General features: G+C 35.2%; 1 long non-coding RNA gene across 1 annotated transcript in view; it reads right to left on the reverse strand.

Annotated features, from left to right (window-relative positions):
* LOC113598233 (uncharacterized) overlaps positions 1 to 15,201 on the reverse strand; it is a 284,359-nt gene that overhangs the window by 25,588 nt on the left and 243,570 nt on the right. Inside the window, exon 3 of the long non-coding RNA XR_003418885.2 lies at positions 5,083 to 5,186. This is a non-coding gene — a long non-coding RNA (uncharacterized LOC113598233). The remainder of the gene's footprint in view (positions 1 to 5,082; positions 5,187 to 15,201) is intronic.

Below are 15,201 nucleotides of genomic sequence, written 5' to 3' on the forward strand. Positions count from 1 at the left end.
AGGAAGGAAGGAAAGAAGGAAGGAAGGAAGAGAAGGAAGGAGAGGAGGGACGGGAGGGAAAGAGGGAAAAAGGCCTTGCCTGGAAACATCAGAATTATATTCTAGTCTAACCAACCAAGAATATCTGGGGAATTGAAGGTTGTCCTCTTGGCATCAGCAAATGTAACTGCTACACTATAGCTTCTCTCCTCCTTGTTCCATCAGAGCTCAAGGTCCTCACAATACTCTTCCATTCTAAAGAGATAAAACTGTGGCACCTGGTTGGCTCAGTCGGTTAAGTGTCCGACTTTTGGTTTTGGCTCAGGTCATGGTCTCATGGTTTCATGAGTTCAAGCCCAATGTGCATTGGGCTCTGTGCTGACACTGTGGAGCTTGCTTGGGATTCTCTCTCTCCCTCCCTCTCTCTCTCTGCTCCTACCTCATCCATGCTGTCTCAGTCTCTCTCAAAAATAAATACACTTAAAAAAATTAAAGAGACAAGATTAGCATTATGATATATGAATATAATTCAGTCAAATATTTTAAGTCTTATTTTTCACCCCAATTTCCTCCTATAAATTATAATTTAGATTTCTAAGTAGGATGTCAGAGAAAAAAAAGAGAAAACACATTTAAAATTGAATTCTATGTGTGTGTGTGTGTGCTTGTAGGTAGGTAATTATATCTTACTTCCTATTTCCACCGTATTATATAGAATAGTAGTTAAAAGATGTAGAGTCTAAAGTCAAACTACCTGGGTTCAAATTGTTTACAGATTGTATTACCTTAGGCAAGCTACTTAGGCTCTCTTTGTCTCATTTTTCTTTAATTTTATCAGCTAACCTGGGATAATATTACCCACCTCCACATAACAGAAGAGTTAATGTCTCCTAAATCTATCAGCCATTGCCTGGAATACTATAAGTGTTCAATAAGCCTTGACTATTATAGCGATTATTTCAAAGAAAGAAACTATAAATAGAGTATGTGATCATTTGGAGAAATCCAAAGCAGTTTAGCTCCAAAGAGTGTAAAAATACCCTGATATCATCTTCCAATATACAGGTAAAAATATTTAACTTCTAAATTGAATTACTGTGTGGAATTCAGAGGCAAAGTAGGACCAGGAATAAAAATAAATCTCAATATGTTAGAAATGCCTTTTTCTTCCCTATCCTTCTTTCAAAACTCATCTCAAAACTATAAGGAGAACAAGAAAGAGGAATGAAAACTTGAATTTGTCTAAGCTAAGAGATATGTTTAACCATTTAACCCACAATATCTCATGATGGAGAGAGTGGAAAATAATAAATGACTTAGCAGAGTAGGAGAAAGTCAAATCTAAGATTGCAAAGGGGATCTGCATGGGAAAGTTTTCTCAGTTTGCAGATCCCTAGAATGTCTTTGGAACTGATGGGGGGATTAACCTGAATCTGAAAACTGAAATAGATTAAATTTAGGATAAGCAAAATTAGGCTAAATTTCTCCCACTGAATTATCTTAGCACGAATATGAAAAATAAACTGAGCGTCTATATATAGAATCTATGTTGTTTCATTGACCTGTATATCTATCCATGTCAATACCACATTCTCTCTCATTAAAATATGTCCTGAAATCTAGTATTCTAATATCTCCAATTTTGTCCTTCTTTTCCCTTCAAAATTATGTTGCCTTTGCTAGATTCTTTGCTTTTTAGAATCATCTTACCAATTTGAACCAAAACCCAAACCAAACCAAAACCTGATGAGAAATGATAGGGATAATGTTGAATGTATGGACAAATTACATATACAGATTCATTAAATCTGTAGATCATTTACATCTTAATAATGATGATTCTTCTGGGTGGCTCAGTCAGTTAAGTGTCTGACTTCAGCTCAGGTCATGATCTCACAGTTCATGAGTTCAAGCCCAGCGTCGGGCTCTGTGCTGACAACTCATGAGAGTCTGGAGCATGCTTCATATTCTGTGTCTCCTTCTCTTTCTGCCCCTCTCCTGCTCATGCTCTCTGTCTCTCTCTCAAAAATTAATGAACTGAAAAAATGATGATTCTTCTGATACATAAGCATGGTATCCTTCTCTATTTAGGTTTCATTTAATTTCTCCTAGAAACTTTATGTAATTTTCAAAGTATAAGTCTTACATATATTTTGTTACGTTTATTCTTAAGTACTGAACTGAATATTTTTCACAAAATTGAAGATAGAACTTTAAATTTCAATTTCAAATCTATTGTTAATTGGTATATAAAATATAATAAATTTTTAAATTGAACTCTGCACCTATTGAGATAATCACACTTTTTAAAATTTTAATCTATTAATAAGGTAAAGTAATTCATTTGACTGAATTTTAAATCTACCTTGCATTCCTGAAATTAACCCACACATTTAAAATTTTTACATTGTTGGTCACTGAGTTTCATTGTATTTTTAAAAATAGTATTCACTTTTGTGAACAAAAGTTCCCATGTAAATTCTTGGAGATAACAGGTAAGTTCAGATAAGTTCTTGGAGTATGTTGGATCCTTCTGAGGTTTCATTTTAAGCTTTTGGGGCAAGGCAGAGAAACCTCTGCTCAATGGCTAATTTTGCCACACTACTAAGGTCATAATCTGAGGATTCTATTTGTCTCATTGATTAGAAAAGTTCTGCCGTGCTGATTTGTGGGATCATGACCTAATTTTCAATAAGAGTCTGTCTACTCCATTCTAGTGGTTCTTTTTCTGTAGATTCCTCTCACACAGGTATACTCAGCCAAAGACACATGTTCTGTAGAACGTGATGATTTGAGAAGTTCAGTATCTTTGATGAAAACAAAATAGTGTAAGGAATCAGACAAAAATTCCCTTTGATGTAATTAAAAAATATATTTAACCTCCAGATATAATATCTTCGTTCTTATCCAAAGGCCATGATACTATACAAAGACTGATAATCAGCTAGCATTTCAAGTCATTATCAGTAAGGTACTGTTTCTTTATTCGTAGCCTAAACAAATATTTATTTCTGACCCAATAATCATGTAGATTTGGTTTTAAGTTAGTTAACTATTATGTTCAAATATCTTGATGGAACTGTACCAAAGCTGCTTTTGTGTATATGAATAAACAGTTTATTCATATTTAAGAAAAAACATGTTTCTTTCCTAGTAGGAGATATGAAATAATACAGTGAACTATGGGAAGTTCTCAACATATGTTACATAATTCTGATAATGCAAACTGACATTTATTGAGCTCTTACTATGTGCCAAGAACTTTACACACATTATTGTGTTGTGATGGAAAGAATCTTGGAGTTGATGCAAAGTACTTGGTTTTATTTTTCAGCTCTGTCAATCTCTATGTGTCAATGGGAAAACCACACAAGTTTTCCAAGACTTTGTTTACTTATCTATAAAGTAGGGAAAATGACACCCAGAGAATCTGACAAGAAGCAAGATGTGAAAACCTTTCTAAACCCCTGATACAGTATTATCTTTGAAGACTTGCCATCATGATATTTGCATATTCCTTTTGACATTCACATTATATGCAATGATTTTTTTTATTTCATGACATGTAAATATTGCATATGCATGTGTTTACATACATGGAAACATATATCTGGGTGTGAGAATATATACACACACAAAAATGCATATACCTATACACATAAACTTCCAGCTAGAAGAGTTTCCCCTCTAAGACTGACCTCTATGCAAACTCCTCTTTTTATATATATACATTCCTACACATTTTATTATCCATAATTGTAGCAGAGTTTCCTAATTCAATAAATGGGAGATTAGATCTCACTTTAACGGGACAGAGTAATAATTTGTCTTTTCTTCACTTACAAGTTTCCTCTTGTTCCAGTCTTCAAAATTCATACTAAAAAACTTAGTTTATCTGAACCAAAAAGAATTCACAGTTTTTCAAACATTTCTTGAGTGCCAGCATTAAAGCAACAGTCTCTTGCATTGCTCAAAAAATTATCTTAAATTCCAAGATCAACCCCCATGAGTTTAATTTTATCAAAGAATAGATGTCTTGTCAAATACAGTCCCAACCAACATAATCAGTAGCTTTCAAAGTATGTTTGACATTGAGAAGGACTGAAAAACAACATAGGAGTCAGAGAAACAGACATCGATGGCCTGTCAAATTTTTTGTAGACATCATGCTATTATCAAGGCACATCAGGATAAAATAAAATGACCTAGCTGACCACAGGCTTACAAATGTCTTGGGAAGGAAAGAAAAACGGTGAATCAAAAGGTAGCTTTGTTGCATGTCCCCCCAGGCCTTCTTATTGACAGGAATGACAATGGTCCCAAGATGCACCATTATCTATGACCAGCAAGCAGACATCAAATGCTCCTGAGCTGTATCTGTCAGAATAGAAAATTCTGCTCAAAACAGACAGGGCTTGTTACATTTTGTTCAGCTAAGGTTTGTCAAAAGCCAGGGTCACTTGTGTGTGCCCTGCCCTGAAGGGGAATTGTAAAACGAGAGAAGTACAGGATTCCTCGATGTTTCTTCTGCAAGGAGACTTTGAGTCTGCTTGACCAAAATGTTTTGAAAGTCAAGTCATGACTCAAAGGAAGTGGAAAACAAAGTTAATAGTCTGTCATTTTACTACTTAGGAATGAGGCTCACATGGTAAAGAGTCAGAATTTAAAAAGATTCCTACATTTAGAGAATTTTTGTGCTAAGTGTGATTTGTTATTTCAAACTCAAAAGGGAAAATACTACTCTTATTGAAATTAGAGAGAACAAGTTAATGTGTTCTGGCCAAGCATTTTGTGCCACAGCATTATGAAGTTTATTATAGTCTGAAATATTTACACTGGTAAGAGATTCCTCTAATTTGCTTCTTTTGACTAAAGAGAGATTTTATATACAAATGTCCAGCCTCTGACATTTAAGTAAACTCACTAACTTGGAGAAACATCTGTTGACCACTCATAAGAAAATTTCAGGTTGAGAGTATTTCTTTAATTGATTCCTTAAAAAAATTAACACAAACTTTTTTCCTCTTTCAATAAATTTGAGAGTGCAAATGTAGCCACCCCAAAGAGTGTGAAAAAAGAGATAATTTTCCTCCCCTCCCCTACCTGATCTTTGTCTCTCTTTCCCTCGTCAACTCCTCCTTTTCCTTCACTCCTTTTGTCTCTTCTTTTGAGTGCTTTACTTCTCAATTTATAGTTTCACAATTTTCCTAGGGCCAGAAACAAATTCAATTTTGATAAAACTTGAGGTCTTGATAAAAAGTGTTATCATATGTTATAATTCCTATGTTACATAAATTTTTTAAAAAAATACGGTTTGCAAACTGATGGCCACCATTATTTTAGTTTGTCTATACAATCTTTTCTAAGAGTGTTATTTATTTTCCACTTGTAAAGATTGGAAAATTTCACACAATAACTTTAATTTCTACATTCCTAGAAAAACAAGGGGTGGCAGTAATTTAGCAGTGCTTAGCTCGAGTTTCTGCAAGCAGTAGTCTTCTACAATGCACTGAGTGAGGAACAGGGCTAGACAGGCCTGTGATCTACAGGTATCACAGTTCCATAAGGTTTATTTCTCTCATTTGTCCATAGAGATTTGAGTTCTGCTAAACTCAATTAATGGATTAAACCAATCAGCTATTATCCATATTCTACATGACTGTGCAATTCTAGTTAGAAACTCAGAAGTGATAATATAATGTTCTAATTCTTGAATAAGTAGAAATTCTGCCCCTATCACTAGACTGCTAGCTTTGCCAGGAGATAGACAATATTTTAGACATTGTTTGTTATTCATGTTCATGCACTAGTGACCATGAAGTAGCATTCAGTCAATGCTTGTGGCAAAGAAAGAAGAGAAAGAAAAGAAAAGAATAGAAAGAAGGAGAGAGGGAATGAAGGGAGGAAGGAAGGAAGGAAGGCAGGAAGGAAGGCAGGAAGGAAGACAGGAAGGAAGGAAGGAAGGAAGGAAGGAAGGAAGGAAGGAAGAAGGAAGGGACAGGGAGGGAGAGAAAGAAAATATTTCAAAAATAAAAAATGCATCTTTCATTTTTTTCTGTTTTCAATTGTACCAGTGATTTTGTATGTACCTTAATAAATACTCTTGTTCAACTGGGAAATAATATGGACCTCAGGATTCTATATCATCCAGCTAATATTAGAGTAAAGCTCACATGAGATCCTATAACAATTTATGTAGTTTTAGAGAAACTCCATGATAATGATGGATGACACATACTTTTCTTGATAATACCTTACCACCAATAATGTCGTGCAAGGTCATCCATCTGCCTTAACTGTCTTTCAACTATAAAGCTATAAATACTACCACCATTCTAATCACTAAGGCAAAGAAATGTTTCTGTGGTGATATAAAAATTTCTCATAACTTGGAATATCTTTTAATTATTGACAGCTCTAAATTTTTTCCCACACAGAATTCCATTGCTCTGCATTAATTAGAGAAAAAGGATACTTGATTTGGAGACAGAAGCCCTTGGGATCAAGTCCTAAACATGACATTTATTAGCAGTACAACAATCGACAGTCACTTAACCCTGATATATGTTAATCTTTCCATCGGTAAAGTGGAGTCAAAGACATGTCCCTCACTAACATTACAGTGTTGTAAAAAACTCCATTGAAAGCAATGTAAAAATGTACACATTTCATGATTTTCTGAAACCTACAGGCACATCTTAAATAAGAAATGTAATACTTGAGAACAGATTCCTGCCTTTATAATAAAACATACAATTTGAGATTTTTTATTCATCATTCAACCTAGTAAGAACAATTGATTTGCCCATTCAACTAATCTAATGGCCAGTTTGACTGAATTAACCAATTACTTCTGTAACAGCCAGTTGATCAGTTCTTGCCAGCAGAGAAATGCAAAGTGTCAAAATGTGTGTTAGGACTATCTACAGTAATTTACTCTTTGGTTTATTTCTGATTCTTTGATTCCTGTTTTTTTTAATGTTTATTGATTTCTGAGAGAGAGAAAGAGAGAGAGCACGAGTGGGAGAGGGGCAGAGAGAGAGGGTGGCAGAGGATCTGAAGCAGGCTCCATGCTGACAGCAGAGATCCTGACACAGGGCTTGAACCAAAGAACTACAAGATTATGACATGAGCCGAAGTCATACGCGGAACCGTTTGAGCCACCTAGGCACACCTGATTCCTGGATTTCTAATGCTAGAGTACAGGTGTTGCCCTCATAAAATGCAAAAATGCCTATGGTTACACAGAAATCTAACCAGACAACAGTGATTTTGTCCAATAATCACTGTAACTATTTTTCTCACTTTACACTGATACACTTTGAAATTCCTATTCGTCTCTCTTACACAAGTTCAAACGACCAACAGTATGAAGCTTTTATGAAATTCTCTAGACTAAGTTGAATACTCTACTCATAGTGTTCTATTTTTACAAATTCTATGCATTACATTCTAATTATCTGTTTATGTGGCCACCTCTAATAAAATTGTGAGGACCTTGAAGACAGAGACTATGTCATCTTCATGTTGGAACAACCACAACAACAACAATCTAACACACCTGGACTTTGCAAGCATTACTTGCAAAAACTGTTGCAAAAATAACAACTAAGTTTAAAGAGGAATGCAAGAGTTATTATACTACGGATCAATGGAAAAATTAAATTTATAAACAATAAGAGGAAAAAGAATATATGAAGGGAGGTAATATATTTGGATTAAACTGTGGTCCCTTCCCTCCCCCCATTCACTGACTTAAACATCTTGGTCCACTGCTCTTCCTTCTACCTTAGGAATAGCTAATTTTCCTATTCACTTTCCTCACAGGTGGGAAGACATACTCTTGAATGAAGAATTATCCAAAAATCCATGACTTTTGATTGTACATAGTAGACAAAAATCTTTCCTTAAACTTTCTGATGGATGATCAAAACCAAAGGCATACGACTGAGATCAAGGATTATAAAACATAAGCTACATAATGGGGCAAATATGACAACTAAAAAATTATTTTCCTTCCCAAAGACAAAGAAGATTTTGACTAACCTTAAGGAAAGAAAGGATTGCAGGAAATATGACTCTAATTTAGGCACTGTGAGTATCTGAGGAGGCATCCCATCAATAGAGGCGAAATGAAAAATAACAACAACTACGTTTAGAGGTGTATTGCAAGCTAAAGTAACTTTAGTCAATTCTCAAGTGGAACTAGAAAGTTCTGGCAAACTAGAAGTCAAAAGCTGGGATTTGGATGATATTGCAAATGTTCACTGATAGAGCAGAGGCTATGGAAGAACTGAGGATGCCACTGGTAGTTGTTAGCCACATGATGATAGCCAAATTCAGGAGAGACCAGATACCATGAAACCAAAGCCCGTGGCCAGAGAGAGTCATGTGAAGCCATGTCCTTTTGCTCACTACATGTGATAGGTTAGCTGTTAGAAATTCAAACTGTTCACAGGGAGAAGGGAGGAAGCAGATAGGAGGGAATAAAAATATTGGATTGGTTGAGTTTAAAATATGATTATACTACACTTAATGCTAGAAGTGATTTTATGATCTTTAATTAAAAATGGGAAAATTTCAGCTGCTAATTCAAACAGGAAAATCAAAAGAAAATTTTGGTTACATTAAAAAAAGTACTTTTTATATTCAAGTGTGTGTACTGTTGCTATCACACAATTTAAAAAAGCTGCATGTACTTTAGTGTATAGTTAGGGGTTCAAAGGGTCTCGGATGGTCTTTCAGAATGACAGCAATAGATACTTGGTAATAAAAGATAGTTTTACTGACTTGGATAATCCATCTTACATTACTCTCATAAGGTCTGATTATGTTTTGTCATTATTTATGATTACAAAGTCATAAGCTGTAATAATGACTATTGCTATGTTATGTTTTCATTTTAAAAGTTTTGTGGAAAACAAAGCCTGGATTCCATGAAGACAACAGCTCTCCTTTCATTCTTTTGGTATTTGGTTTATTTAAAAATTTAAAAATAACCTGAGTCTAAGCTTATACTCAATTACTTACAAACTGTGTGCCTTGAGCAACTTGATTAACAGGTCTGAACGACCTTGCTTCCGTAGTGTGTGTGATGGGGATAAATCCATTTGTCTCAGCTTTCCAAAGGGATTACTGGACAGTTCAAAACTTTAATGTATGAGAAGGTGTATTGAAAGTGAAAGAGCTCTGCAATGCAGCTTATTGTTTTATCAATATGTTATAAAATATTTTTCAACACTTGCAAAGATACATTTTCATTTTTCATTGCAACAGAGTTATTTAATCATTCATGAAATAAAATCACCTGACTATATAAGTTGATGGGTTCCCTTATAATACCCAGTTTTATCTTCAGGACTGATAAGATACTTTAATGTACAATGCATAGGCTTGGAATAATAAATTACTGAAAATATGTGCTGGCCCAGTATTTGTACTTACTCATTTTGCCTGTTTAGACTCAGTCAAGGAGATTCTGGGAGCTAAAATTTTCATAGATACTGTAAGAGTTTATCATAGAACTGTCATCAAAATAAAAAAATAAAATGTAAAACAATGAGATAAATTTCAGAAACATTTTCATGGTGGAATTTGAACTGAGGTTTTAGTCATTATCATTGTGTATACAAAAAAGTAACTTTTTTCTCTCTTCCAAACACTCTCAATACACCAAGAGAAGACACCAGCTGTTGCAAAATTTCATTTTGTTTGAATGGCAGAAAGGCAAATCCAAGTGCATCTACCATCTTTTACTATGCATAGGTCTTACAAACATAGAGTAGGATGTGTATGAAAAACTAATAAGTTGCAAGCCTAGCAAGACGTAGTGAGGGAAGAAACTGGATTGTATGAAAGGCCATTCACTGTCTCCTCTGTGCACTGAATCCCTGTGCCTATACTTCTATTCTACAGTGTAAGCCTAGTTTAACCTAACTAGAACCAGGAAGTGATGATACTCGTGTCAGATTCCACTAGCCAGAAGTACTCTGGGAAATAAAGATGTTAATTTTTTACTGCTGAGAAAAATAAATAAATGTGGAATAAGGATCACTATAAACCACCCCAATGTTGTCCCTTACCTTACTTTTGTCAAGACATATGAAGTCATTTACTTCTCATTCCTACTATTTGGTTTGAATTTTACCCATGGAGAAGCTTGTAGAAATTCAATGACCATACACATTGTTCTGAAGGAAGAGAACTTAGTTAAAGTGCAAATTAAAATAGTTACTTGAATTTTAGAGTTAAACTATAGAAGTCATTAATCTTCCAATGGAGTAGGTTTTAGTAAAAAGCACTAATGAAATTTTTCATACTGTAATTTGTCTTTTCTTCCCCATTAAAATAGAAGGTATTCTAAACCTTTGATTATAAACATTCCATGATCCTTTTAGTCAATTAAAAAAAAGAATTAAAAATATTATTGACTCCTGGGACATTGTGTTTCTGGTATTTGATATATAGTTATAAATGAAGCAGTAGGAGATGATATAAATAAGACTAATTTGAACTCATAAAACTTATCTATAAATGTAGAATAAGGGTTTTTGCCTTTATAATGGATTCTCCAATTCATTTATTCTGCAAATGTTTATAAAGTGCCTTTATATACTAGGGAATATTTTGGAACTTCGTTTTACAGGAAAATTGAATTAGCCTGGGTTCTGTCCAGAAAGTAGAACCTGAAACAAGGGCTTCAGTGCAGGCAGTTTATTTTAGAAAAAGATCCTAAAGTGAATACAAGATTGCATTACCACTAAGTTACCATAATGGGCAACTGTGGTTTGATCATGCTGTGGACACTCTAAAGTGCAGCGAAGAATCCGATTTAGGATTTATGGAATGGAAGCAGGAGTATTTACCCACCAGCAACCATCCTCTATTGGTCAACTACTGCCCTCTCATGTGTTAACTCTCTCAGAATCCTAGGTTTGCCAGGGGATCAGAATACCCAGGTGGGTTTCCACATCTCTGTCATGAAGCCCAGGACAGGAAGCAAGATTCAACCAGTGCTGTTGAGGAAGTGTTTTCAGTAAAAGGCGGACTAAGAAGCTATTTATTAGCCATATAAACATATTACAAAAAGAGAGCATTTATCATATTCATATTAATAGATTTGCTTTCTTATTTATTCAAGATGTTAACCAAGTACTTATTATGTGCCAGGCACTGCTTTAGGCATGAAGATACAGCAGTAAACAAAACAATTTACAACCCCTACTTTCATAGAGCTAAATATAGTAGAAGAGAAGAGGGAAAAAGAGGAAATTGTGGTTTATCAGATGGTAAAAGCAGGGTGGACAAGGGAGACATCCAGATATTTGGAGAAAACAGTACTCTTGACAGAATGAATAAGCTCAACAGTTCTGATGTGAAAGGTTTGGAGTGTTCATGGGACAGAGAACAAAGGAGAGAGAAATATGTTAGGATACCTTGCAAAACCTTTGATTAGATGAGGAGCCACTGAAGAGTTTAGAGCAATATCGTAGATGATCTGCCTTATGTTACAGAAAGATGTACGATGCAATAATTCCACTATTGGGTATTTTCCCAAAGAAAACAAAAATGCTAATTGAAAAATATATATGTACCCTTATGTATATTAAAACATTGTTTATAATTGCCAAGATATAGAAGCAACCTAAGGGTCCATCAACAGATGAATGGATATAGAAAATGGGATACACACACACACACACACACACACTCACACACAGGAATACTATGCAGCCATAAAAGAATGACATTGTGCCATTTGAGACAACATGGACAGACTTAGAAGATATTATGCCAAGTGAAATAAGGCAGAATGAAAGACAAATATGGTTCCACATAAATGGAATCTAAATAAGCAAACAAACAAAAAGCAGAATCAGACCTATAAATAAAGAGAACAAAGCGACAGTTGCCAGAAGGGAGGGCATGGTGGGTTGGGAAAAATGGGTGAAGGGGAGAAAGAGATACAGGCTTCCAGTTATGGAATGAGTAAGTCACAGGAATAAAAAGCAAACCATAAGGAATACAGTCAATGATATTGTAAGAGTAAAGTAATGGGACAGAAGTTAGCTACATTTGTGGTGAGCATAGCATAAGGTATAAATTTGTCAAATTGTTCAGTTGAACACCAGCAACTAATCTAACATTGTGTATCAACTATACTGAAATAAAAAAAAAAATTCATTTTCTGTAGGGACATTATACAAGAAGGTAGAATAGTCACATAATGAATGTTATATTTGTCAAGAAAAAATTCAAAGATTTAGAAATAAGCAAAAGAGATGACTGTCCTTTTAAAAAAGTGTTAGAGATTCCCTTCAGGGATTATGTGACATTATAGGGCTATACACCTTTGACTATCTTTCTGTGACAATTTTATAACTTTGTAGGCATAGAAATTAATTTGTAGAAAACTGCTATTTCTTAAATGATTCTCATCCATAGCAATGTGAGTGAGTTATGTACTGTAGAGATATAATTCATTTCTATTCTATAGAAAAGAAAATCTCAAACATCATATTTTAGGGGTGTCTGAGTGGCTCAGTCTGTTAAGCATCCTGATACTGGGTTTCTTCTCAGGTCATGATCTCATGGTTCGTGGGTTTGAGCCCCGTGTTGGGCTCTACGCAGATGGTGTGGAGCATGCTTGGAATTCTCTCTGCCTCTATCCCACTCACACATGTGTGTGCTCTCGCTCTCTCTCAAAATAAATAAATAAACTTAAAAAAATATACTTTAAGTTATTAGCCAGTTTTCATCTATTATCAGTCTTGATTGCCTATATAGGTCTGTGCTTTAAATTCTCCTTTGAACCAGTTTTAACACCTTATTGATTTCCTCATTGATCAATGAGTTAAATAAAATATTTGACAGTAACAAAAAAATAAAAAGAAAGACGTCCTTGTCTGTGGTGTTGAGAGTGAAGCGGAGGAGGGTGCAAGATGATATTGGGGCAATCCAACCAAGAGAGAGATAGAGATAGAACTAATGGATACTGGAGTTTGGGGAGGTATAGGTGATAAGATTTGATGATGGATTTGATAAAGGGAGTGAGAATTCTAAGATTCATGGATAACAACAAGGATTTCTGGTTGTTTGTTTTGTCTTTGCTGGAAGAATGAAGTGCCACATGTGAGAGAGACTGAAAAGAACAAGTTACAAGAGACTTCTGTTTTGGACATGTTGAATTTGGGAAACATATTAGCTAGCAGAGTGTAGGTATTCTGACATACAGGAGTCTGGCGTCAGGCAGGGATAACCAGTCTGTAGATAAAAAGCTGAGTATCTTCAAATGTTATATAAAGCACGATACTGGATCAAATGAGCCAAGTAGAGAAGACAAAAGTCCCAAGAATGGGGTCCTTGTACATGCTATTGTTTAGAAGTTGAAAGTATGAAGAAGAGTCTGCGAGACAGGGGAAAAAACAAGAGGAGGTAAAGTCCTAAACAAAATGCAGAAAATGTCACAAAAAGTGGGAGGAGTGATTTCATATTAAATTCTGTTAGAGGTCAAGTGGGATAACAAATAAATATTGAGTGCTATATTTAGCAACATGGAGCCTGGTTGAATTATGTTCAAGAAAGAAAGAGTAAAAATTAGAGGTAGAATTATACTGTAAAAGGGAAACATATGTGGCAACAACCAGAGGAGAATGTGTGGTCCAAATAAGATTTTTCTCTTTGCGATGGAAGAAATAAACATATATTCAGATCCTGATGGGATATTTCTATTAAGAGGGAAACAATAGATCTTGAAGAAAAGATGGTGAGACTGTATTGAGTGGTATATTAGCTGTGAGAACTGCCATAACAAATACCACAGACTGGGTGATTTAAACCAGTGACTTTTTTATAGTTCTGGAGGCTAGATCAAGGTGTTGACAGATTTTTGTTTATTCCAGGCCCCTTCTTGTTGGCTTGCAGATAGGTGCCTTCTTGCTGTGTATCCTCACATGGTTGCACCTTAGTCCCTGAGTACAGGGACTGTGATTCTGTGTCCTAACTCCTCTCTGAGAACACAGTCATATTGGATTAGGACCCACCCTAAAGAACTCATTTTAATTTAATCACCTCTTTAAAAATCTTATCTCCAAATATGGAGTACTGGGGATTAGGACTACAATGTATGACTCTGGGGGGCGGAAACATATCTCAGCCCATAACAAGTGGTGTTTCTGAATACGTGAAAGGGGATGAAATTTAAATTACAAACAGAAGGACTAGTCTCATGGTGACACAGATAAATTAAAAAGAAACAGAATAAGATGCACCTGCTGTTAGGAAGCTAGCTCTGATGGAGGAGTATGTAATGTTTCCTCAGTATTCATATTTTCTCAATGAAATTAGAAGCACAACAAATAATCTTGCTCTCTCTTCATGAAAGAAAGAAGATGTCAAAAGTTTGAGAAATGAGGACATGGTTTGGTTATTTAGGAGAGTGGTAGAATAAAATAATTAAGAAATATAGTATGGTTTCTGGCTCTCTTCTTGAATATAGTAGTCATAAATTTGAAGCAAAACCAGTTGTAATGCTTTCCTCCAATTTTTTTTTAGTTGCAAAAGAATGAGCATGAGATCGGTGTTGACTCTGATTTAACCAAGGTTAAACTCACCTGGATTTTGCCAGGTGAGTACAATGCATGGAGAGAAGGAAAGGCTGTTAAGTCATTTTAATAAATGATAGACTGAACCCCAGCTGGCAAAAGAGTGAAGTAAAGAGTGAAATTAGAGAGGGAGAGAGTGAAAATGTAGCAGAATCAATAAGGTATAAGTCAGACATGGGTAGAGAAATTCTTGGAGCTGGGTGACTAGAAGGAGCCTGGAAAGGACAGGGGTGCTATACTGGAGACTGACATTTGGAGAGTTTACAGTTGCAGTCAGTGCTGATGTCTCAGTTAAAACCAGGAGAGTGAGGGCTGAAGTAGGATGAATGACACATTTGTGGAGGCATGAGAGTCAAGAAATTTTGAAGCCAGGGAACTGAGAGAATCATCTATATGGCTAAATCTAAAGAATTACAACAGCCATAGCATTGGAGATAGTGACAATTAACCAGAGGTTAAAATATGAAATAGCTGAGAGAGAATGGTCAGTGTCCTACAAATAATAGTGATAAATGAAAGGGAGTATGGTATTCTTTAATGGCATGAGCTTTAAAACACTCTTTTTATCAGCAAAGGCAAGAAACAATGGACTCATCACCAGGTCCAATAGTATGATGGA

Source organism: Acinonyx jubatus, chromosome C1 (genome assembly GCF_027475565.1).
Source record: "Acinonyx jubatus isolate Ajub_Pintada_27869175 chromosome C1, VMU_Ajub_asm_v1.0, whole genome shotgun sequence".
Taxonomy (NCBI): domain Eukaryota; kingdom Metazoa; phylum Chordata; class Mammalia; order Carnivora; family Felidae; genus Acinonyx; species Acinonyx jubatus.